The sequence below is a fragment of the Anser anser genome (assembly GCF_964211835.1).
Source record: "Anser anser genome assembly, chromosome: 1".
In the NCBI taxonomy this organism is placed as follows: domain Eukaryota; kingdom Metazoa; phylum Chordata; class Aves; order Anseriformes; family Anatidae; genus Anser; species Anser anser.
Window position 1 is genome coordinate 120,112,044 of NC_139720.1, and position 26,976 is coordinate 120,139,019.

General features: G+C 41.7%; 1 long non-coding RNA gene across 1 annotated transcript; it reads left to right on the top strand.

Annotated features, from left to right (window-relative positions):
- The first annotated feature begins 290 nt into the window (after positions 1–290).
- On the top strand, positions 291–26,365 carry LOC310892902. Its single transcript, XR_014578585.1, has 3 exons — positions 291–14,729; positions 16,680–16,761; positions 17,519–26,365. It is a non-coding gene; the product is annotated as an uncharacterized lncRNA (long non-coding RNA).
- The last annotated feature ends 611 nt before the right edge of the window (positions 26,366–26,976 follow it).

Here is a 26,976-nt window from a genome sequence, read left to right on the forward strand (position 1 = left end):
AACCACAGCATAGTTACGTACACCTTTGGGAAAATAAATAAGGATTCAGCAATTCATCTGCAAGCCACGGGAAGACCTCTCTAGCTTGCAATATCTTTGTCTTATTTAACAATTATTCTGTAAGTAAGTTTTGGTGCTTGCTTTGGGTACTTTCCCCAGTGGACTCCCAAGCTGATTATAGTGTTTTTCAGCTGGTTTCCTTCTCTTTCCAACCTGGGTGATTGGAGAGCTGTTGTCAGATTCAGAATAACCACCGTTGGGATCCTCTGTGTTTAAAAAAAAAAAAAAAAAAAGAAAAGAAAAAGAAAAAGTTTATCAGAACATGAAAGAAGCAGACTGGTCAAAGTAGCTCTGAGTTGTGGGTAAGGATGCAGTCCTAGAAATGGAAAAGGGAGGGCTTTGCCTGACCAGTTCTGTGAAAGATTGCTCCCAGCCAGTGTAGATTTGGGATGAGATGGATAATCTCAACTGGCTGGAATGAAGTTTACCTTTTAGTGTCTCAAAACAAAGATAAGCCTTTATGAAATGTCAAACAAAAATGTTTATCGTATAAAGGCATAACAGAAGTGAAGAATTATGCAGAAAGAAACAGAGCCTTGAGGTAAATAATTTGGTTACTGGAACAGGTGGAATGGAAAAGAAAAATATGTAATCTGGAATAGTGGGGGAAAATGATTTAAAAAAAAAAACACCCTACTTTGTGGTTGGGTAAAAGATGCTTTAGATTGATTAATAGAATTTTGCTTATTCTATTTCTTAAAAAAAAATAAACATAGTAAGACCTATAAAAATAAGAGTCTTTCTGATAGACAGCCGCTTTTTAATGACCCTACTATTCAGGCACTATTTACTGTTTCTATGTATATTAATCATGTAGCTGAGTATGTCTGGGGTACATTTGCAGAATTCAGTGCCTTTTTTCCCCTTGGATCTCTATACTGTCTGTTCTTGGAGAATGTAAAAATATTTACCTCCTTATAACCCATTCAAAACATACATGAAGCTCAAAGAGCCGCTACGTCCATTAGGACCAAGATAGAAACATCAGCAGCAATGTTAAACCTGGGCTGAGACTATGGGTCTATGCTGAGGCATAGATATCTGCCTGAAAGGAATAAATAGGTTCGCAGCACGTCACAGCAGTTTTGGTGCCAAAGAGGTTTCATAATTACCTGCTGAACTTGGAGGACTACTGAAGTAAGAGGAAATCTGTAGTTGAAGTAAGTGTATGGGTAGCGGTGGTGGTGTGAGGGATGGTTAGGGAGCTACAGTCTGAGTACATGAAGTGAAATACCTCTGGTATGCCTCTAAGCCACTGCGCCAGAATTCTGGATTTTTAACCTACTCCCATTTCTTTCTCTCACGTAAGGTTGTAAGGGCTTGGTCTTACCTCTAATAACAAATGCAGGGCTCAATTTATTGGTGATTCTGTTTTCAAAAGTGTTGCTGGGATCTTGTGGTGATCCCACAGATGCCCCACCAGCAGGTTAGTCGTAGTCATAAGAAAATCTTGCAGTGTTTCCCTCAAGCAGCGAAGCTTGCCACTGCTGCTTGCTCCAGCCTGTGTTTTTACTGTCAACAGGCCTGTAAGAATCAGAAACGTCACTTTCTTGACACTGAACAAGGAACTTTGTTCAAGTTAGGATTGCCCCCAAAGCTACACCGTCTCTTTCATTTAAAAACTTCTGGCTAGAACACTCCTGTGTAAATAAATTCAGCATTCCAGTGTGGTGATGCTGCTGTGACACCGTGTGGCAGTGTACTCTGGCTGTTAAAGGGGGACATTGTCCCGGGTACTTGTCCCAAACGCTTATACAAGTCTTGCTGTGATGTCCTGCTGGGATGTCTGGGGCCAATGCTGTGGAACACTGCAGTCATTTTTAAAAGCTGTTGTGGTATTAGTTAATATATAAATTACTTGTACTGAGGCAGCGTTTTTTTTCAAACTTGTGTAATAAAAATTAAATAATGATAATGGTTTTGAAAAGAGGGGTATTAGAAGTGCCTTATTCTGCAGACCAAAGCAATAATATGTTAGGCAGCATCAAAGCATTAAACAAGATGGTTTGCATCATTAACACTAAATGAAATGGCTTAACAAACCAATAAAAGATGGGACTAAAACAAAGTTATCACACAATACATTTTTTCAAAGTGCCAGAGACGATTTTTCTGAAGCAAACAATTTTCCAATCAAACTAGATGGTATTTAAAGGAACATGCTTTTCCAGTCACTGAATACAAGATCAAATATCACAGTTAAATACTCTTTTGCATATTCAGTGTACTGTACGTATGGGCTTCATATCAGACTCATGAAGTAGAAGGGAAGGCTGAGCATTATTTTTCCGATTTTGTAAATAAAGCAAATAAAGGAATTACATCAGGAAGAATGGAACAATTCTTGCCTCTCATTCTGAACTCCTTCTGTTAGTTAAATTGTGGTGTGTTTTTTTTTGTTGTTTCTTTGTTTGCTTTTAAGTCTGCAGAAAGTCTTTGCACATTACATTCTACAAACAAGGCTATGAACGAAACAGTACTTACAAAGATAAAAGTGTGGGCCATTTCACAATCTGTAGTGTTCCTCTATGGCAACTGCAATTTTTACAATGTGATGTATATGTGCATTAGGCTTTACAGTTACAGACAAGAAGTTAAGGTTCATGCTCTACAAAGCTTGTCTAGGTCAGGGAAGGGAAATACTGGCTGATGGCTGGCTGTGATCTGTGACTTAATTTCACGTTGTGGGATTCTTTTTGCTTTATTTTTAGGTGAGGTGAGTGTTACTGGGGCTAGAAGGCTCTCTTAGACAATCAGCGAGGAAAAGGTTTCCCACCCTTGGGCTCACTTGAGATTGGTGAGGTTAGCATTCATCTCAATTCTACTTCATATCTGCATGCATAGCTACTGTCCTGGGAGCTAAATATTTTTCAGATCCAAAATGTGTTAATCTTGCTTTGGAATATATTTTTTCCCTGTGTCTCTAAAGAGTGTGGGATGGTATAGATAAATCTGAGAGATTTTATCAAACTTATTACTGCAGAACCTGAGCACAGTGTTCTGAGATGAGAATGTATCTAAGTACACTAATTCTGTTCTTTTGCAGTTCTGTAACCTTGTGCTTTTAAAGCAAATGCTTGACATAGTCACATGACAGGTAGTACCTGGTCAACTTCAGGGACTTCAGTAGGTTATAGTCAGTGTCCACTGCTATTTCCAGTTTATGTTCTGAATTCTGATTCAGGAAAACACTTGTGTAACTATGAGCACCTCTTTAAATCCATGGTATAACCCCACAACATCATGTCCATAAGCAGGAGGGTGGGGAAGATTTACTTTTTTACTAAAGATATTTTTCTGGGAAAGAAAGAAAAAAAAAATATTCTGGCCCATTCCTAGAAGAGAAAAATGGGAACACATTCAGTACAGTGGTTTCTTGGGTCAGGTAAGGAATAAATCCATGCAAAGGAATAGGCAAAAGGACTCTTCTGAAGTTTGTGGATTATAGTTGCCTTCAGTTAATTTTAAGGTTAAATATAACTTTACTTTAAGTATCCGCTTAATGCTTTACTGAACTGGTGTTTTCATCAAATACTGTTCCTCTCTCAACACATTGCATTGAAAGGAATTTTGAGCCAAACCCGTCATAATTCCCCAAACTCCTCCAAACACTGCTCCGAAGTGATTTGACTGATTTTGATTGCTCATCCCTTCTCTTCCACAGCAAACCCCACCCTCCTTTACTGACAGCCTGGAGAATGCTACTGAGCCCTTTCCCCTGCCAGAAGCAGAACTCAGAAAATGATGAGCGGAAAAAGAAAATTTTTTTCTCACTCTAGCTGACATTGAGTGGGGCAATAGGCTGCTCCATTCCTCCACTGGACGACAACTTTAACGGAGGGACAGCCTCAGTGGGGACAGTCTGGGGATTATTTCTGCTGCCACAGTGGAAGTCCCCTTGGTGATGGTGTCTTTCCCTGCAGAGAAGCCCCAGTAGAGACAGTCTGTTCCCCATGGGTAGGTTCAGGCAACATTTTTTTCTTCTTTTATCTTGCTCATCATCACAATTGAGCACTTTCTTCCTCTTTACTTAAGAGTGTGAGGCTATGGTCTTTCTCTGAAGGACCAAAGTAATATAGAATGAGATTTGGACAAAGCTATGGGCGTGTCTGTGATAGATACTCCTTGCACCTGAGCATAACAGTGCTCCATTCTGTAAAGTCTAGGTCATGGGCATAAGCAGCAAAATTTCAAACAAATAGAAAGGGCTACAAGAAAAATTAAAACTCGTATAAATTAGTATCAAAATAAAGCTTTAGAAAACAGTTTTCCAGATAAAATTTGGCAATATATTTTTATCTCCAGTTGTCTCCTTTTACTTGATGTTTCTCGAAGACACTTCCATCACAGATCAACACCACTACCCCACACAGCAGTGGTATTTTCTTTCTGATTGCAGAGGGCTTTGAGTCAGGCCCTACATGCCTTGAACCTACTCTTGCCTTTCTTTAAAACCTAATGATGCATTGGTTGCCAGACTGAAGAACAAAACACCAGGGACCTTTGGAGGTCCAGAGGTGCTCAGCTCCTGCTGGTGCCTGCCCATTGTGGTCATTGCTTTCACTGCAATGTCCTCACATCATGTTTCAGTGTGATTTCTCTGCTGGTGAGTGCAGTGGAGCTTGATTTTGTAAATGCTCTTAGGATCTTGGAGCATTGCTGGACAGCCTTCAATGGTATGTATGTGACAGCACGAGCATCTGGAGGGTTTGTGTGCAGATAAAGCATCTGTGATGTTGGGAAATCACTGTAGTGTTTTTGCCAGACTGAAGTCGAAATGTCCATATCTAATTGAATGGCAGCTTTTGAATCACAAACTGGAACTTTCCATGCTACAAGCACACACATGGATCTTATGGCAGAAAGAATAGTTTCCAAATCAACACAGGGAAATTATGCAGCTAACTCCCTAGCACAATTAGAGAGCACTAAAGGCATGTGAAAACAAAAGCCATTTTTAAAGCTAACAGAATAATCACAGGTTGAGGTTTTCCACAGCTTTATAAAATGAAGCCAAGGATCATTTCAGTGCCAGGTAAAAGTTTCAGTCCATAAAGAGCAGCTGTGTTGTGCTACTTTGCACAAAACAAATAAGCCAGTAAAGTTTTGGAGGACAAGAGTATACTAGACTCAACATGCCTAGCAAAGAGGCCATATTAGAAGAAAAAATGGGTTTTATTACATTAATGAGCTTGTGTTACTGTGCTTTGGAGAAGATGAGTTAAAGTCTGTTGTTCTCTTGGTTGTGCTGTAAGTTCTGTGCCCTGAGAGCCAATCTACCTGGAGACTGCACATCAGCTGATGTGTGCAGCTGATGTAGGTGTATTCAGGTCATCGTAAGTAAAAGGGGAGTTATTGAGATAAATAGTATCTGCATACCTCAGCCTTGCTGATTATTATTTACACACCCCTGAAGTGCTAATCCCAGTCTTTGTTCTATATGGAGCTACGTGAATCAACTGAAAAGGCAACCACACTTAAACATTGGGTGCCCTTTGTAAATTAGCAAGAGTTTGCCTGTAAACCATCCGCAGGGGTTCTCTGCGAAGTTCCCAGCCCTTCCCAGCTTCTGTCCAGAAAACACAAAAGTCCAAACCTGGTTGGGAGAAATGGGGGAAATTTCAGGGAAAAATTGCAGGGGCTGTGGTTAAAAATAGAGGTTTACCTTAACATTAGCACTTGCAGTACTCCTGTGTATAGGATGGAAAAAGTGGAAAGCTCCAAGGTCTATGCAACCTCGTGCTAGACAATGATCAGGGCTCATTCTCTGACCTCTCATTGCATTTGGGCTGGTCAGTGTGGCTACAGGGATCTCTTCTTGTACTAAGGGAAATGAAGCTGGAGTTGGGGAGAAACTCCACGCTCTCTGTGCTTGTCTGGCTCCAGCCCTGCAGGGAACCTGTCCAGGTCATGCAGGCTCGAGCACCCCTTGATGAGAGCCTGGGCGAGGGCCAGCAGCATCCAAAATTCATCACAGTCTCCCTCTCGTCCCACCCGTTCTCCTGTGCTTGACATTTCTTGGTGTGGGAAATGACGTGTCCCCCCTCCTCAGAAGGTGCACGCCACCCCATCCATGCCCCCAGCTGTCCGAGCCCTGAGCGAGCAGGCAGCAGTGGGACGAGCTCGCTTGGTACAAGCCATTTTTTGCTGGGATTCTCAGAAAGGCGCTGCATTTCAGCTGAATTCAAAGCAGCTGGATAGGAAAAAACATTTCTCCTTGTCCCTGGTGTCTGTCTAGCTCTGGCAGTCAGTGTTTTAGCACGTTATTATCTTTTAATTCCCATAGTTGTTGGGTATTGTCCAATCCATAAAGTGCAGGCCTGTTTGTATCTGGGGTAAACATGGTGAGAGCATGAAGATAGCAGAAGGGAGGGTTTCCCCTTTTTACTCAGCTTTTACTGAGAGGGAGGTAGTTATTTCAAGTTTTGGAGTAAAGGTTTCTGTTGATTCTTTTGTTATCCAAGTGTTGTGGACAGAAAAACAGTCTCAAGTTAGGGAATTTCACGGAATTTAGTTTATTACATTTAATATAAACTTCTAGTCCTTGATCCTGGTATTTAGAAATACAGAAAACAAACACGTAGGGGAAGCACCACTTGTGTCTGTGAAAGCTCTCCTCCCCATCCCCAGCCTCCAGTGCCCTCGCTGCGTGTTATTTTCCATCCTTTTGGTGGGACAACAGGCAGTGCAGGAGACAGGATCAACACATGGTTTTTCCCTTTTGCTGCTCCTCATTTCTTACTCTGCTGCTCTGATGTGGTTCCTCCATGGGCCACAGTCCCCTCAGAGGTGAACCTGCTCCAGAGCCTCATCTCAATCCTGCTTGGGCGTCTCCTTTTTGGCCTGCATTGGGCTCCTTTTGTGCCTTCACTTTGTCCAGCATCTCCCCTGCTCAGGTGTCCCTCTTGCTCCTGCTTGGGCACCTCTTCTTGCTTTGCCCCTGCCTAAGCATCCTTCCTTCTCTGGCATCCCTCCTTGCTTGGTGGTTGCTGCCCTTTCTGAAATGTTTTTACAGACGAACCAGAAAGTCCTCTCATAGGCTCTTTTTTATGGCATGGCAGGTCAGTGCTGTCTGTCACAGAGCCATTGTGCATATTTCAGTGTCTTTTTGCATCAGGCTGTGGTGCTTAGCAACTGTCAGAGTCAAGTCCTGGGTGAAAATCATGGTGATTGTATTAATTCAGTCCAATAATTTGTCTTGCATGTACACATACACTGTATTTGCTAGTGCAGAAGCATGTGAACTACCCATAAATAAGAGGAAATAAATTGGAAGAAATAAAGCAGTTTAACACACATGAATATTTTTGATATTTGGAAAAGTGGGGTTAATTTGTCACAATCCTTTAATTTCAGCGTCTGTTCACAGACTTAAGAGGCAGTGAACATTACTGCAACATTTCTAATTTAAACAACAAGAAGAAATGTAGAATAGGGGCATATGTATGAATACAAGCATATTGGTAGATATCAAAGCTTAGTTTAAAAGGTGAAACTCTGGGTTGCTTGATGAAGTCAGATTTGAACCACTATGTTTACCATAAGCCCACTTGTATATATGCCAGGTCCATATCTCAGTAAATACATGAACTGTCCTAGGTGAAGAGTTACGTGAGTGCTAGAGGTCTATTCAGCAACCCTTATGTCCTGCTCTCACCTCCAGTTGCTGAAAGTCTGGGTGCGAGTTCAAGCGATCCTGTCCAGTGGCTTCTTTTCTCCCTACTACTTGGCTTATGGCATGGTCTGGGGCATGGATGTGCACGACAAGGAAAAATAAGATTGTACAGACCTTTATGGCAAACAGCTATAAGCTATATATGTGCCCCACATGTTCTTTATTTCGTAGCTATATATTTCAAAGCTTTTATCTTTCACCGCTCAGGGGTAGATATAAAAACTTAGACCTGCAGAAGGTCACAAGCAACCACAAGGCACATGTGGTGGTGAAGTGTTCAGAGCCTTAGCCAGAAGCTGATGAAAATGAGGCAGCGTTGTCACTACCACTGTTTCTTCACCACTCTGCTCTGATCCTGTACATGGCATGATGCCGGTGTTCACCTCACCCTCCCTGACTGTGTGGGCAGTGAGAGTATGCCAGGCACCCCACATAGCCACCAAACCCATGTCGTCTTCTTTATATCTCACCCTCAAGGCTACCAGCCCGTAATGCTGTAACTCTTGGGCTACCCAACGCTATCTCACAGCATAATCTGTGCTGTTTAAAAACGCAGCTCAGGAGCTGCCAGAATTTCTGAATGCTATCTATCACCTGAGCAATGTAACAAACAAAATCATTGGCCTGAGAAGCATAGCATACAGCAGCGTGTGCATGTGTGTACACACATTTTTCTTAAACCTGTATACGTTTCATTTCTTCTGTGGTGGAGGCAGTTGCATGGAAAGCTATCACAGCGCTGTTGTCCCAAAATAGCCCTAATCCAAGCTGTCACTTTTTTTAGTAACAACACATATGGCCTCCCTTCCTCTAGCATCCGAGCATCTCACAGTCCCCGTGACACTTGTTTGCTATGTCTCCCGTTTTGCTCGGGGGAGACCGGGACACTGAGGCAGGGTGACTCAACGCCGTGCGAGCTGCTTTGCATGCTGAAAATAGCAGACGCTTTAACCTAGCTGAAAAACCTTGGTCCCACTATTGGGCTTCCCATCTTTGGCCTTGTAGCGGAGTGTCAGCTCCGAAAATCGTGTCCTCCCTCAAGCAGTCTGATCTGCAGAGCTGTAGCCCTGGGGGAGCGCGAGACTGGCCAGAGCTGTTGACCTCCGCTTCCCCTTCCTTCAAGGTACAAGGGGCCCCTGAGCTCTTGTGCAGCTCGCTGCCCCTGCGTCACGTTCGTTTCCTAGCAGGACAGCTGCAGAGCTCTCAGCTGAGCACAACCCCTTGGCTTAGGCGTGCATTTTCCCATTCTCTTTCTCTGAGAAAAGCGCGGCTTCGGTTGGCAAGTGCTGGCCAGAGGCCTGGTGCTCCGGCTCCCTCCCTCTGTGCAGAAGAAGGCTGGCCTGCAGCCACATTCTCACATTTCCCAGGCAGAGGAGAACTACTGACCTGGGAGAAAATGTTGGCCACGGACCTGCCTCCCAATGCCTTTTCCATGAGAGAAGATCGCTTGAGGCTGGGTCATTCCAATTCTGTATTAAAAATAAGACCTAGAGAGAACAGTTTTATTTATTTACAAATGGCCTAGAATAGTATCCTTTGGATACGTGTCGCGCTTTCATCTCTGGATCAGAAAGCACTTTGTAAGCATTGAGTTAATTAAGCTTAAGAAACACTCGAGGGATGCGGGAGTATTATTACCCATATTTTAAAGATGAGGAAATGGAGACAGAAAGAGGACAAGAGACTGGTGTGAGAACACAGACTGAGTCACTTCTAAAGTCAGAAATTAAATCTAAAGTCAAGATTTTATATGATTTTTCTGGCATGCAACTAGAATTAGAAGTTACAGTTTTCATCTATGAAAACGTGTGTCCACCTCCATTGTAAATAAACAATAAACATTTGTAATTAGAACATTTTCTAGGCTGGATTATATCTAAAATTATATTATTATATTATATTATATCTAAAAACAATGTCCCTCATAAACATCACTGAGTTCTTTGGTCCCCATAAATCTGAAGTGCCTATTCTTGGCTAGGTACTGAGAACAGAGCTGGAGGTTTAACTTCCCCCCATCCTAAAGAGCAGGGTCATATTCCTGGTAATAAAACCAAATCAGATAAAAGTTGATGTAGGTCCAGAACATTCAATTAACACCTGTCAGTGATCAATATGAGAACAGCTGATGCTTATTTTCTCTTATACCTTTGAATTCTTACTTTCTTACTTCCCAAGAGATACGTTCTCCTAATGACTTTCCTTCTTTGCTCATGCTGGTTTCAAGAATTAAACTAAGCTCTTTTTGGCTTGCTTATCATTGCTTGTAGTAAAAATCTCCAGGGCTATATAAATTAAAGATAGAAAATAGAAATGGGTTCTGGAAAAGTGTCCCAGGAAGAGTGGTGGCGACAAACAATTTAGCTTATTATAAGACTAAGCTCAATAATTCTATAAAACAGATTTTGTGATGTAGTTTTTATGATAAAGGAGCTCAAATTCAATGACCCATGAGATCTTTCCTGCTCCAATGTTATTAACAGAAAATGTTATTGATAAAGCAGGACTCAGAATAGAATTTAGCTCATTTTCTCAGATCAGAGTTTTCTCTAGCGGGTTGGGGGTGGGTTGGTGAGCAGCTGTTCTTGTCTATAAAGTGGAGAGATACGGGCAGCGTCTAAACCACGGGATCCAAGAACGAGCCCTAAACTCTGGATCTGGATGAGCACCCTGGCAACATCTTGACTATGTGTGGAGGGAAAGCTCACCTCCCTCCCCAACTTCTGTACAAGCCCTGGCTTCCATGGTTGGTGGGGCAGGGAGGCATTCATGGTGCACTCCGTGACATCCCTTGGGAGCAGGTGGGAAATCACAGTCAGTGCTTTAGCTCTGAGGCTTGCTTGCCCTGCTGTTTTGATGCATGACGAGTAAGAAGGTACCATTTTACTTAGTCTCTTTTCTGTACTGCTTTTGTACTTGGAGTGTTCTCATTTTTGTGAAACCCCTATAGAATTAGTATTATAGAGTCCGATTAGCGTCAACAGGGTCCTGAGCAATATATTCATTGGAGAAGGTCAGTTCAGTTTCCAATATCAAAACTTAAGACTGAAGAGAACAGTATAACAATGAAACAGTGATATATATATATATATTAATTTTTAAATATATATTTTTATATATATTAATTTTTAAATATTAATATATCCTTAGAAGTTTTTCTTTTCATTTATTCATTTTTTAATGAATATTATTTAATCAGTGCCCTGGCACTATATGGAAATAAAGCACATATCAAAGTAAATATTAGGAGAATGCTACCTGTTTTAACATACAGTGCTAAAAGTATTAATTTCAGCTAAACACACTGCTACACTTCTCTCCTTCGTTAGCTTTATTCATCTGATGCTAGAATTAAGTTAGTCCAAGCAATGACATCATCCTATAATCAGGCTTTTACTACTATAAATGGAATTTTAGATATCTGTTGGAAAAAGGCTTTTTAGTGTCCTCTTTAAATATGGAATTATTTCATTCATGCTGAACTATATATCTCAATTAGAAGAGAAAGTGTTGCCAAATGAGTTTGATTGTGGGCTAGACCTAACCTATAAAATATGGATCAGAATCCAGCTTTCAAATGCTAGAAAGCATCACATTCTTGTCTCTCTTCATACAAATTCTTTACTTTGGGGATCTTCATGGGAAAAAATGCAACTCATTCTGAAGGGCATCAGAATCTGTCCTAAGAGGTCAGGCTTCAGAATTTGATCCAGTATGTTAGAAAAAACAGCCATCGTGCAAAATGCAGTAATAGGTTTAAATATGCCAAAGGTTTGAAAGTTTTAGTGTAAAGTTTGGGGCTTGGATCTAACCCTGTGGGTCCCTTAGTAAATGGTTTTACTTCTCATTTTCAGGACCATCTGTATTGTGGGGAAGGGTTAGGTGGAGGTAAAAAAATTCCCTGTGTTAATCTAAAGTTCAAAGCCTGAAATCCACAAGTAGGAGAGAGCATAGATATAGTTTTCTCCATGGTAACATGGATGTGTATGCACCTTTTCATCTGTGAAATAGAGAATGGCTTTAAATGCTTTGGAGAATCCTCCCTACTTTGGGAATATTTGGGCTTTCTTTTTGGAACAGTGGGCACAGATAAGCTGATTGAACAATCTTCCAGCGTTTCTCATTGTTAACCCTTCATAACTTCAATTCATGTTGGGGGTGTAGAGGCTTCCTCCTCTGAGTCACTCAACGCTTTTTTCCCAGCTGGTAGCTTATGTAGCTGAATGCTCCAAAAGTAAATATAATTTCTGTAGCTAGCTGACCTTTCCCTGAACAAGATCACAGGAGGGACCATGCTGTTACTCTGTGTCCTGAGGCTCAGTGAAATATCCTTTTATCATATGGTGAGAATATGATCACCAACACTTCATCTGACTTTGCAAATAATTCCACCACTTATATGCAACTTTCACTGAAACTAAATCCATTGTTGATAAGTAACTTGGCAATTTGCTTGATGGAAAGCAATGTAGATTTATTGCTCGATTTGGATGCAAAGTTTGTGTGACGTATACTGTATAGTGAAACAAGCATATGATTCTTCTAGTGCTCTGTTTCCTTTTGTTCTGTAAGGTCTTTGGTCACAGTACTGCTTGCTAGAGAAGCCCAACAGTTTGTGTGCAAGATACATTTGTTTTTAGTTTATTTATACTAGGTAAATGTGATGGTGCTTTTGCAGTTACTCATAGTTATTTCATTTATTTACAGACCAAGGCATCTGTAAATATAGCAGCTCACCTACATCAGGCAGACTGGCAAGAGCGTGATGATCTTCCATTCAGCATATCTGATGTCTCAAATAGCCCTGCAGTCTACTGGAACGCAAGCTTGGCTGGTGCTCCTGCTCATTCCCAGCAGAGGAGATGCTATCACAAGAGCTTTGTTTCAAGCAGCACTAGTTGGCAGCGCTGCCTTGTAGTCCCTTCCCTGAGGCCCAGCCTCCCTTTCATAGTGCCACACCAAGTACCTTTCTGAAAATCCTGGTTGAGCTTCTGCTGATTCCTTGTCCTGGATAAGAAAGAATGAAACCTCTGGCTGACAGGCAGCCTGGGATCCTTCAGCCAAGGGTCCTGAGACCGAACATCCCAGCAGCGTGGTCAGATGATGACAAGAGGCCTGGCATGGACACTGCCTTGGATTACTGCTCATTTATGCCAACTCAGTTCCAGGAGACGGCTGGCTCCCCCACTATGCTCTGGGAGCCAGCCATTTCTTGGAGAGTCATTTCAATAAAGCCACCAGCATCTCTTTTGAGGGGAATATTCCAGCTCATTGGCATTTCGATTTGAGAATTCAGCTGTTACTTCTGGATTCTCTGCCTTCAAAGAGCTTTCGGAGAAGGGCTGATACATTATGTGTAGAGACAAAAAGGTGGCATTCATATTTTTCAGCTGTAAGTCTTTTAATAAACCACCATCACGTGTTTTAATATTACTTTGCTGGTTTTGTCCTATTTTCTGCTTCTTATATATGTAGCTAAGTGCCAAAGCCCCAGAAAAATGAGTTCACTTACATAAAATCTGATCCTCCCATGTGCTGAGCACTTATCACCTTATGGGCATTTTCCCAATATCACCAAAAGAGACTAATGTAAGGATATTAGTCCGATGTGTTTAGTAGCAGCCACCACTATAATATCCAAGACCCCAATAGTGAAGACATTACAGGTGAAGCATGCAGTAACTCTTCCTCTTGAGCTCACCTGACACTTCCCACTATAACTCTTTTTCAGACCCTTTGCCAAACTTCAACTGATGGGGTTGCAGTTTTGCATTCTGCATACCCTAAGATAATTATAATTTTGTTGTGTCTACCTGGGGGGAGGGAGATAGGGATGATGAAGTTTCAGATAAAATGGTTTAGCCATTTTTCAAAATGAGGTTGGCTATAAAACATTGCATGTTTTTTTGTTTGCTTATTTTTTTTGTTTGTTTGTTTTTTCCCATGTCAAAGAGTTCACATTCTGTTTGTATAACAACTCCAGTGCATCTTTGCATCCATAGCAGGGACAGAGTATTTAATGGGGAGACCTCTCCTATAGCAACGGATATACTTTTTGGTTTTACTGTAATTAGCAGTAATATTTGGCCAACTTATGAGCCCTTAAATATTTTGTATTTCTGACTAGGGGTATTTTACATCTGAAAAAATAAAACCAATTATGACATTGTGGCAAATTACAGTTTAGCAAATACCAACCCATACAATCTTCAGGACACCCAGCACTGAGTGATCAATAAGAAAGATGACTGCAGTTGAGTGTCTTGAGGGCTGTCTGAGGAGAAAGGAAAAAGGAGTGGCGGAGGTCATTAAAAATCTTACAGCATAGTTGCTTCATTTGCAAATAAGAGCAAAAACCCAGCTTGCGTCAGGCTTGCCTTTGTCTCATCTGCCCACTCACCAGAGAATTTGTTGCATTACATGGAGACACTCCTCATGGGCATTTTCACCAAAAAGGGATTTCTGTCTGTATATATTATCTCTAGCTGATCCTTCTACTGCTTTTCCATCTCCATTGGCACTCGCATTTCCAACAGAAACTTCAGTTCCCTTTACCTTCCACATCTAAGACTGCATCTTTTTTGTGAGACGAACCCCTTTCAGACGCCAGAAGCCACTTCTTCAATTGCTGCCTGCCATCTTTCGCATGCCAGCAGCCAGAATTCATCCATGGACATCCAGCTGAAATCTGCTTAATGACTTAATCTGTGCATGCAATGTTTCTGGCGTAAAGGCCGCCTTTGCAAATGCACTGGCTGGGTTTGCCAGCTTGGCACAACGCGGGGCTGCGCAGAAGCACCCAAAGGGTTTTCAGTGGGGCTGCCTGGGCCAGGTGGAGCTTTGCACTGATGCAGCTCTCTTGCCCCTCTCTTAAGGCCAGCTTGATAGCTCTGCGGGGCATCCTGATGTGCAGCACACCCATGCCCACCTTTCCAGGAAGAAGCAGACTTTGCTTCTGCTGAGCACCCCAGGAGAGGCTGTCCAACAAACGTAGGTGAGGCAGGGAGAGGGGGTTCCTCTGGGGAGCTGGTTAGGCTGTTGGTGTTTCTGCTGGCCACCTTCAACATGCCCTCCTCCTCCTCGGCTAGCTTTGCACATCGTTGGTTGCTGATCCTTTGTTAAACTCTGGGTTTGTGCTGATGGGGAGCAGCCGAAGCAGGATTTCTACCTGCTGTGTGCAAGGCTGTTCGTTAACACAGGCAGATGTTGCAGTGGGGAGGGCTGGAAGCTAACCTGCCTATTAATCTCCTGCATGCTCTCACCATGTTGTCTGAAGTCTGAGGTGACCAGTAAATGGAAAGATCCTCATTTCACCTGGGGATTGCTCTCTTTTATTATAGGAAACAGTCTGTTTTCTGGAAATCAAATGCAACCTGACATTTTCACTTCCTCTTTTACTGCTTTATTTGCAAGAACAGACCATTCTGGCTTTCAGAGCCAAAGAGTGCAGCATCAAAGAAAGCGGGTTGCACTCTCCCACTACTTTGCAGCCTACAAGTGAAAAGTGAGTTGTAGGTTTTTGTTTGTTTCAGATAACAAACTACTCCTTTGTAGATATCTGTCCCCGGCAGCTGAAGCTGGGACTCTCAGAAATCACCTGCATTGGGAAACTTGGCAGGGTAAAAGTAATGCTTCTCCTGGACTCGATATTCACAAATAGTAATTTCAGGACATAATATTTTTAATTATTTATTTCAATATTTTCATAACTGATTTGTTCATAATATTTTGTGTGTCTTAAACTATCATGCCTCCCTTTAATTCCACGCACATTGCTCCCCTGGAAATAAGAAAATGTAAAAGTCAATGCTGTGCTATATAGAGAAGTGTTAACTGAGTGTTAATGAGCTGCCATGTCGGCTCCAAGCCATCTCTGTAAGCCAGCACCATAAAACAGCATTTAAAGGCTATCAAGTCCATTTCATGGCTGCAAGTCCCGACTGCGTTTTGCAGTGAAGTAGATGTCCTTATTATCTAAGTGCCAGTTAAATGCTGCCAGCCTAAAGTGTGCATGGGAGAAGTTGCTTTCCTGTGACTGGGGTGCTTATTTTACTGTTCACACCTCAGCTATGCACTGGTCCTCATCCAGACCACATCTGCAAACTGAAAAATAGTAAAGGTGCTTGGTTCAAGAGGAAATACCAGCAAGAGCAGAGAGACCACTGGGTGCTTGAATGTAGAGAACACAAGGAGAGTGGCTGGTGTGTGATGGTGGCTAACAGCCTTCAAACCCGTCTGAAAACCTCTTTTAGCCCTGAGTGGCAGGAACATCACTTCAACTAAAAGAGAGGCATGGAAATTCTGGAAACGATGATAGTGAAATTAAAAAGAATACCCATTTACAATCAATGCTCCCTCCACATTATGCCACCGACTGCTATGTTCACAAAGCAACCATTCTGCAAAGTATTGTTGAAGGCAACTATGCATTTCTTCTTGTGAATCTCTTTTCTCCTTGCCTATCAAAGTGGGAAAGATGGCAGTAGTAAATTTCACCAGTCTGTAGAACAATAATGTAAGGAAAGGCAGCAAAAGAATGGAGGGCCAAAGCAGTTGCTGTTCCTGGCAGCAGGAATTAGGTAAATTGCTGAGCAAGTGGTAGTCATTGCCCTTGGATCTCTTTGTAATACCTCCTCATCCTCTTTTTGGACAGTGTGCACATAGCATAGTGATAAGCATATTTGAAGAACCTACATAAGATCAATTCTCCCTTTTTCACTGCATGAGTTAGAAAAAGATGGAAAAGTCTTCTCTTTGAACTCTCCTCTTTGGGGAAAACTAGCCAAAATATGGGCACTTGGCAAATCTGATGTACAGAGCTGTCAAATCTCAGTTTTTCTGTGGCCATTTCACCACTGTCAGGTGACAAAGGGCTTCATTGCATCAGGTAGGCTGTGGTTAGGTGGTGGTGCAGACATACTCAATTTGTTTTTACCCATTCTAGTAGGGGAAGAGCAGGTGAAAATGCATGAGCCAGCTGTACCTGTGCCAGCTTGTGTGCAGAAGCTGCACTGGCTTGCTGAAAGGTGAGTGTTTGCTTGGGCTCAGTGCCATGAAAACACAACTGTACTGGTTCTCTGTGTTAGGATACAGCAGACTGTACAGGTGCAACACCTCAGGTCTGGTATCTTGGAGATTGCTATGTTATGCTCTGTTGCACCATGTGAGTACAACCGTTCAAGTGCCAGGGGGAACTGAAGGAATTTGTACTTGGACAGTAAGCTGGATGGATCCAGAGCTAAGCTGTATCATGTGTGAGCAACTTCTCCAAGCCACTCTGAGTAAGCAGACTTGGGATATCTGCCTGGGCTCCGTGACTCTGTAAATAACCTTTCTGGCTCCATGTATAGTGTAGTTGGTGAATTTTATTCTGAAGGTAGATTTTTTTTCATAGTTCACTTTAGGTAGCCAGCAGACAACTTGCCATTTAATATGCCTTTGATGTTACACTGTTAGCAATAATACTACTGTATTATTCAATAATAACAGTTTTACTTCTCTTCAATTAAGTAGTTAAGCATATATGTAACTAACATCAAATATTTAAACCTACATATGAAGTAGAGTAGTTACTGAGACCTTGTTATAAAGCTTGTTGCTTTTTCTTTCTCAGTTTCTTGCTGCATACCCAGCAAAATAATAATCCAGGTTCAAACATTTTGAGTACGCTTCCATGGAAGGGAGTTTTGAAAGAAAAGATGAAAAATATGGGATGTAAAATCCTAGAGAACTACAGTTGTTGATTTTTTTTATTATTATTATTTCTTTATTTATTTCCTTTAGGAACGGAGAGTGTGATTTACCAGTTTGGGATGAGAGAACAACACTCCATTGTGAAGTCTTCCCAGGAAATGAGGGGCTAATCTTCTTTTCCTCTTCCCAGGAAAAAAATAATTCCAGCCTGAAGAACCGGTTTTTAATTCTGTGCCAATCAGAGATTTCCTACAGAAAACAATGATTTAAGATTTCTTTTACACACACTGGAGAAATTGGTATCATTTGGAAGACAGTACATGAGATACATTTATCTGGCGTTCAGGCCTTCAGGCTATGATTTTTCCTTACCATTGAACTATGATTCTCAAATGGTTTCAGAATGTAAAATAGTTAAGAGTGTGATTCTGGAAAATACTTAAGTACCTGTATGCATTTCATTGAAAACACCTGACTTCGAGGATGTGCTGTTCTGAATGGGGATGGATTTATACCTGTGCTTGAGCACAGCTCTGAATCAGGGCCTCAGGCTCATTTACATAGGACATTCAACTTAATTAATCCAAAGTAACTTAAAGTATAAATTGAAAATGGATTAAGCTTTATACAGAATGGAATTAAGACTACTTTAATTTTAAAGTCTTTACAGGGTTAAATGCACTTTAACTAATCTACTTTAAATTAAGCCTTTAGTTAATTTGGATTAATTTTCCTGAGTGTCTTTGTGAAGACCAGCTCAGAGTTAGGATCCAACCTGGCAAATATTCACAGAAATACTCAATTTTAAGGAAATTATTGCCATGCTTAAAGTTAAGGACGTGTATGATTTTAGGTATGCAGTAAAGTCTACGTGCCTTTAGAGCCATTCCCCTCTCTATGCCATGCAGTGACTTGAAACCAATTTAAATGTCTGATTATGAATGAGTTTTTGCCATGATTGATCAGTTAGTGTGGTATCAGCAAAGAATGCGTAGTCAGATTGCTTTCCGTCTTTACTCTTTGAACATATGAACAGACACTTGGTGACACAGATTATCTGGTATCATCTCCAAGCTCATTCAAACCAGACCTGGAAGATATACTACAATATTTGCCATATGTTAATTTTGCATTTCCTTCTTGATGTTCTGATGTTTGTGACAATAGGACATTTCATTTCCACGTCCTTGCTAGTGATGAGCTTATTTAAACATACAAACAAACAAACAAACAAAACACAAACCAATCTTGTTCCCATGATCTTGGTATGATTGATGTATTCTTGGCCTGTTTAGTTAGTTAGATAGAAAGAATGAGGTCTGCTTCTGTTCAAGTCAAGTATGAAAAGTGTTTCTGTTGAAAATGTCCTGATAGAATGATTCCCATGAATAATTTTTGGTCCACAGTTTGTCAGTGAGGAGCTGATGTCAAGAATCTGCTGCTGGTTGGTTTTGCTTTGAACATTAACAGGCCATTTTCATGCTTGGTCATAAAAAGGATGCAAGTTCTGCAGCCAAATGTCCTAGGCAAATAACTGTTTCCTAATTCCACCAGCTGACATTGGAATCCTGAAAATTGATTTATTTGCCAGTTGGGGGTAGGAGGAAAGCTTTCCTTTTGCTCCTTCAGGAACAGTGGAGAGGATGGGAAGTCATTCTCTGCGCCCATCTGAAGAGCCACGTGGCCTCTTTTGCTCTAAGCGTGCTATGAAAAGGGAGAATGTGTATCTGTTTTCAGCAGTTTATCTCCCTGACTTTCAGATTTTGTCTCATCAGTGTTCTCCACATGTTCCTCACGTGCTCTGGGAAAGTGGAAAGCTCATAGCTATCTTTAGAAAATAGTCCCCCTTGCTCTCTGGGGAGCAGAGGGCTGCTGCAGTAACCTCAAGGCAGGAAAATCCCTCTTGAAAGGGAGCCAGTATGGGCTGGTGTGGTCACATTAATCTGCTAGCACTGATGGTGAAGCTGGAAGCGTAGCCACCGGTGGGATGGGAGCATGCCCTGCAGCACCGTATCTGCAGGTTCTTGGAGGGCTGGGGCCCAGGTGGACACACCTGAGCAGGCTGCCCTTGGGAAGCCTGCAGGCACTCCACACATCTTCTGAGGTTTGCCTGGGGAACAGCTGTGCACGGGGACAGCAAGAGGCCAGGAGAGCTCATGGCTGCTCTGAGGGACAGCCACCAAGGGCTGTGTAGACACAGTCCTAGAGTCCCCAGGGAGAGGAGCAGGGTGGGTCAGGCCTTTCAGACTGGTGTTGGTGTTTCCCTCAAGATGCTGGCAGTGATGCTTGTATCAGTTTGCATTCAGATTAAGGTTTTTAGGTTACCCTTGCAATGAAAAGGCTAGAAACACAATTAAAAAATAAATGGAGATGCCAGAGCACAGTTGCATGAGAATGATTTTCAAAACTATGGGACTGCAGAATATATATATTCTCTCTCTATACACACACACATATATATATGTAATACTCACTATAGTGAAATCGTAGCTAGCCATAGCCCTAGTTAGGCTGTCTGCTGTCTGTAGTATATGAAGTCCTGTTCTAGCTGATAAGCACAGTGCAGCACCAACTCTCCAGCCCTTGCTGCTGATGTACTGCACAGGAGAGAATCCAGCTGGAAGTTGGCCTCCCTTTTCCTTGTTTAGATAACTCTTTGCTTTTCTGCCTGCAGTTTTTTTATAGACAAGCTCAATGCTGCATGGACAATACAGAGTTCATACGCAGAGATACTTGCACAGGGCATCCAGGAGGAAAAGGGAACAGGGAGAGGGAAAATCAGTAACATGTCTTAGAAAACAGGAGGATCTGTGGTACCCCATGTCTCATGTATGTCCTAACATGTCTCATGCATGGCCTAAATACTGAGAACCAACATTGCCGGCACTTCCTTTTGTATCTACTTCCAGATGCAGAGACAAATGACCCCAACTATTACTTCAAGTACCTGACAGATCACGGACCTACCCAAATCTTCACAAGGTTCGTAGTAAATTTATAGGCAGGTATTGGCAGGAAAGATATTAAGGTGTTTCAGTTCATGCTTTCCCTACAAATACCTACACAAGTGCATATATATACATATATATATATAGTGCTGACTCTGATAAACAGCAGGCATTGTTATAAAGTGAAGATTTTCATGGTATGTAACAAAATCTGAAGCTATTCTTTGAGCATCTGTATTGATAAGCCACTTAGTGCTGAAAAAAACACGGAGTGATATCCCACTTACAGGTGATAGTAAGGAGATTATAATGTTTCTGAATTTCTAGAGCCTACCAAACTCCCACCCCACAAACCTGTAGGCTGTATGTAGTTAACTTGGCTTACTTAAATGGTATTACACAAGGCTACAATTTGCCACATTACTTCCTTTAAAAAGCCTGCAGACTTTTTTTGTTCTTTTTTTTTTTTTCTTCTCTCTAAGTGAGAAACCATTTTTCTCTTGTGGATTTTGAAGGCCTTTTATGAAATGGATGGTATAGGAGGAAAGATTATTTTTATAAAGCTAGGGTCCCTCGTGTTGCTCTGGTTTTGATTACTCTGTGTGTTTTGAGGCAGACTTCATGGTGAGTGACTCGTTTAAATGCTACCTAGTTTTTTAATATTTCATTTGTTGCCTTTAGAGAAAGTGAAATGTCCATAGGAACTACCATTAACATCCTTTACAGTGCTCCCGAAGGTTGTCTTCTATAAGAGAGGTTATTGATTGTGACCCTTTGAAGGAGAATTGGCCAAAAATAATCCTTCTTGACAGGATTTCTGCTTGGGATAGGACCTGGGAGAGGGCAGTTTAACAAAAATAGCAAACGCAGTTACAAACAAAACAAAATTTATTTCAATCTCATGAAGGAATTTGGGGGATTGTGCTGGTTCTCATAATACATCACCTTGCCATGCGAAGTCTACTTCCTGTTGCAGGACAGCACAGAAAATGCTGCTTTTATTCATACAAGGGGCCTTTTATATCAGCAAATGGACAATATTCCTTAGGAGTTAGACTTTCAGTGGCTTGACAGAGGAAAGAAGGGATTAGAGCTGAGTGTCAGAGGACAAGGTTTCCTTTCTTGAATCATGAACTGTGATTTGCAGCATCAGCCCATGGAGCAGAGACGCGATGTTCAGAGCACGACGTTCATTTCATATGCCAGTATGTGTCTGCCCTGGAGATTGTCTTCGAGGATCATTTAGATGAAAAGATTATAGACAGAGTTCTTCCTTCAAAAACACACACTAAAAATAGCGGCAGGTACAAGAGGGTTTTTTTCTTCAAAGGACACAGTTAGCAATTGCCAGAGCAGTGAACAAAGCCAAATCCCTTGAGACACGGAGATACAGCGTCCTAATTTCTTAACACAATGCTCATTTCTGAAACACCAAAATTGGCAGGCATTGTAGAATTAAAAATCTGACCTCTGGCTTCAAGAGACGGCTGGTCCTAAGCTAAGCAAGCACGGTGCTGGTGGTTTCCCTAAGCTTATAAACAGTACCTCAAACCTTAACCTCCTTCCCTCTGTCCCTTTCAAATATCTGCTATAGATATATATGCGACATGTCACAAGCTATTTTAAGCCTTTTGTGACACCCACAGGGAGGAAGAGGAGAAATTCAGGCAAACGTGGAGGTGTATTTTCCTCAGCTTCCTTTTATGCAGCTCCAGCGAGAATTGCACATTGCTGCAAACAGAGCAGACAACTAAAAATACCCATCCCGTGCCCTGGACAGGGTTCAGTCTCTGCATTTGACTCCCTGGTGATGTGCAGGTGAACGTGGGCACTGCTGGAGCTGTGCTGCAGGGACAATTGTTTTCCTGGAGCAGATCACGAGAAGGTCTGCAATTTATTTCAGTAACAGTGGTAAGCCATTGACTGTAGGCTCTGAAGGCACACTTGAGTTTCCAAGTTTGGAAGGATTACGCTCCCAGTGCAGAAGACTTTAAATGAAAAGCTCTGCCGTGTGGGCTCCTTACATCGTCCTTCCCATGCAAGGATGGGTTCCCAAGAGTTCCCTGAACAATACGAAGAGATCCGTAATTCAGAGAGTTTGAAAGGTAAGATGTGTGGCATCTTCTTCATAAGCAAGCATTTATTACTGGGACTGTATACCATTAACTTTGTTTATCACAAGCTCTGATAAAGCTTTTTTTTTTTTTTTTTTTTTTTCCTTAAGAAGCATTTTTCTGGGCACCCATGTTTTAGATAAGAAACTGTGTAGCAAACATCGCGGGGTAGTTAACATATAAATGAGTCATTCCCACAAACCTAGTAAATGCAGAGATTTCCAAACCCAGGCCCAAGCACAGAGGTTTTTTAAGGTAAATGTTTGCCTCACATTTGCATCGAGCTTGGTTAATGTTTATCCTCCCTTTGCATCAGAGCACAATGAAGGGAAGCAGATGCTGTGCATGTATCCGAGGACTTTTTATTCTGGGCACACCAAAGAGAAAAAAAAATGTTAAAAAGGACAGCTCACTTCCAGCAAAGCTTCAGCATGCTATTGTGTGTCTGTTCTTGTTCAGGAAGTGTCTGCTTCACCTGTCCTGATACAATCAATTTTTAAGTTATGGTTAGTGAAATCTCTGGTCTTATTTCTTCTTAATTTTTTGCTCTGTCCCATGCTCATTCCTTCAGTAAGTCACAGTGCTTTTCCTCAAAGGCCACTTAGTTTATTTTGGATAAATGGTACTCCGATATTGTGCCCCCAAAGCTCTGTCCTGCTTAACCTTTTTTCTCTCCATGATGACTTCCTTCTTTTCGGCCTTAAATCTCTCACTGAAGCCTGTGGAAAAGTCTGTTGCAAAGAGAAAAAGGCGTAGCTTGTTCACTAAATCTGGGTTGGGGCAGGCAGGATGTAATCGTAGCAGCAGAGACTTCCTCCCAGCCTCATGGTAAGAGCTAAGAATAGCAAGTATTATAGTAGCTTAGTTAGAGAGATAGGTCTTCAGGAGCGAATAAACAAACTCGTCAGAAGTGACTTACTGTAATTTTGCCTTCTGGTCCAAGTACAGATCTCCTGTAGTCTTTTCCTCAGCCTGATTTTCTGTAATGCATAATTCATCCAGAAGTTCTTCTTAGCCTCTTCTTAGCTGCTGTAACTTATTTTTTGCTGGCTTTTCCCCAGTACGTTGTTGAGTATTCAGTGTTTGTGGCATAGTGACTGCATCTATGTAGTCATACAGATTTATTATTAGAAGTCCTTGTATAGCACTAATACTTCCGCTACAAAACATCTATACCTGTGAGTAATAGATCTTTGATCAAGACAATGACATGATAGGTTATAGAAAGAAGAAAGTCTTTTGTTTGTTTGTTTTTGTTTTTGGTGGAGAGTTCTGTTCTGTTGGTTTTTTTTTGTTTTTTTTTTTTTTTTTTTTGCGTGTGTATTTTTTTCCTATACAATGTTTGAGATTTTCAATAGATGGCAACAAAACTATAATCTACTTGTCTGTTGAAAAATAAAAAATAAAAAGAACAAAATGCCTTTTACCTTCCTGTAAAAGTCCTAGTCTCTCTACCTACACTTTTCCTGAAAATAAGTTATTGCTTCAATGTTTCTGTTATTTGGGAGTGTTTACCTAGAGATACTTCAGAGTGTTTATGACAAAAATAATACTAGAATTATACAGCCATATTAGAGGAGCAAGCAGTGAATATTGTGTATCCAGATGTGAAATTTTTAAATTGTTACATGTGTACTGTATGACAATATGATATGACAATATTATATTGTATAGCAATTTTTAAATATATTTTGCTGTGTCATTTTACTACATTTACACAAGATTTGTGTAAGGACGATAATACCTATTCGATCCTTGGATTTTCATCCTCTTTGTGCATTATGTATTGTGCAAACCCTTCTTGTCCCTGTTGTCATTTATACTTGATATTAAATATAATCCCGACTTCACTGAAAACGAGGTTTTTTTTGTTCAACTTTATTCAGATGTTTAAAATCTGTTTTTGTTTGGACTCAGGATGAAAGCTGAACTGAAATGAGTTTCTCAGTGGGACAGGATGTCCTAAAATATTTCAATTTGAAGTGTTCCATTTCAAAAAGTCCTTTTGAAGTTTTGATATTTCGGGTCTGAACTGCTTGGCTCGCACTTGGTGAAGGAAGAGGACCCATTGACACTTAGTTCATTGTGACATTAATCTCAGCCTCTGTCAAGCCGCGGTGCCCCATGGGAAGTACAGTTCAGGTATCAGACATGCAAATTTTTTGTTCAACACCGGGCTCTCGGCTGGGCTGTTTGTACTTCCCTGTGCTGCTGCGGTGCCTGATGCAGCCCAAAATCAATGTCATATCCTCCAGTGTGGGAGGGATGGTTTGGTGTGTGGTGGCCCAGTTGGATCAGGGAACCATTCTAGGTTAAAAATTTACCCATTTTTGTTGCATTGATTATTTCAAACTCAGATCACCTCTTCAGTGTGGTTGGCATTATGGGCCACGAACAACTGGCACAACCAAGGAGTTGCAAGGTGCAGGAGCAAGCAGGAAGGTGCAGGGGCTGCCTGCTTGGGCAGTGAGGCTGAAGGAAACAGTCACCTGTGACACTGGTTTCCTTTTCTCCTTGACTTTACTGCCAGCCACCAGCCCAAATGATGCGTTAATGGGCAGTCTGCTGCCAAGTTTCTGCCTACAACCATGCCCAGGTGCCAAGAGTAAGACCTGACAGTGCATGGGCAGGGTGAGTTCCCAGCAGGTGGTTTGTATAATTCTTAGGGGCATGGAGGGAAGTTGACTTGAACTGATGAGCAATCCAACAATTTGCAAAGGCTGGAGTAAGTGCTAAAAGACAATGAAAAATTAATAAATCACAACCCCTGTGTCATGCCTAATCCCATCCAGTGTCTTGACTGGAACTAGGAGCTGAGAGATTGTCTTCTTCATTTAATCGTATTTTTAACGTTCCCTCTCACCAAGTAAGAGGGTGCGCAGAAAAGCATATATTAGCAGCAAGCTTCCTGATCCTGCAGCAGATGTGAAGAGATCAGCGTTTACCTGAGATCCATGTAGTGAATTAAGTGCATGAGAACAATGCAGTCCATCTCTGAACCATCACCAGAGGACGGTGTTTCTGTTGTCCTGCTTTCAGTTTTGCTTCTCAGAGTTGGCTGGCAGCTGAGGAGCTGAGATGGTTGTTGCACAGGAGCAGAGGGAGCTGGAGCTGTGCTGTGCTCCTAGTCCTTCCCTGTGTTCTTCCTGAAGGGTGGGAAGCAGAGAAAGGGAAAAGCCTCCCAGGGAAGCAGCAATAGGGAACTGTCTTAGAAAAGCCAACTCTTTGAAGTCTGGAAGTTTAGCAAATATTTGTTTTTGTACCTTGAGGCCAGTGATGTTTAAAATGCTTTTCTTACCCTGAGGCCAAGATGTTTGTGCTTTGATTTAAGCATTCATTCTGGCCTGTATTTAAGCCACTACAGAACAGACTATCACACAAGTATGGCTCTTGAAAATGTTCATTGCATATCCACCCTCTGACTTCTACTTCATCACAAGCAGCGAGGGATTGAAATTTAAAAACAGATAAAATGTAGAGCTGACCCAGAAGGTTAGCGCTGTCACCTGGGTTCTCAAGGTTGGTTTCAGAGTTTCTTGGAGGTGGTAAAGGACTTGGCTCAGCATGCTTCTGTAAGGCTTGGAAAGCCTACCTCACCATGCAGCAAAGGAACAGCACAGGTAAGCTCCACAGGGAGCCTCCTCCAGACCTCCAGAGCCTAGTCAGATTGCTATAAAGGGAAGCCTTTGGGAAAAGCAAGTCTCTTTCAGCCAAATAGAAACCATCAAACAGCAATGAGTTTGGCCATTCCACTGAGTCCTACTGGAAACCTGAAAACTAAGAAGATCTGTCTCTCATGCACAGCCCATCTGCCTTTCTGAGGAGCTCCGGAGCAATGAATGCAGGCTGCTGCCTGTGAGATGCTCTGGGGTGTATTAACCCTAACGAAATCCCACTGACTTCAGCTAAGATGTCAACTGAGTGCTGTATTTCCAAAACCCTTTGCAAATTTATGTCTGCATTCCTAAGATGGTAGCCTTATCTACTGCTTATAAATATGTGTCAGAACTGAAGTGTTTTGTAGGGCATCCAGCACCAGTAACCACGTGATCGAGTCCCTTCCTGTATCACAGCACACTCATTTGTAAAACAGAGAGTATTTAGTTGCATCAGAGTTTGGTTTTGTAAAATGGATATTTAGTTACATCAGAGAATGGCTTTGCGGGGCAGACAAAATGTCCACAGGCACTGCAGAATCTTTAGAAAGAAAGCTTGCTCTTTTCTTGATTAAGCTTAAACTTAATATCAACAATTATTCCAGTTCTTTACACACACAAAAAAAGCTAGCAGTTCTGTACCGCAGTTGTCAGAGCTTCAATATGGGGGCAAGGCTGACAGAGTTATTCTTTTCTTCTATGGTGAATAGAGTAATACAAATGCTGCTGTATACCTGGCAGTCCTGTTCTAGCCACAGTCAGATTGCTGTCTCATTCTGAGAAAAGCAGATTTAGTTTTTTGAGATGGAGTGCTCTCCGAGATATTGTAT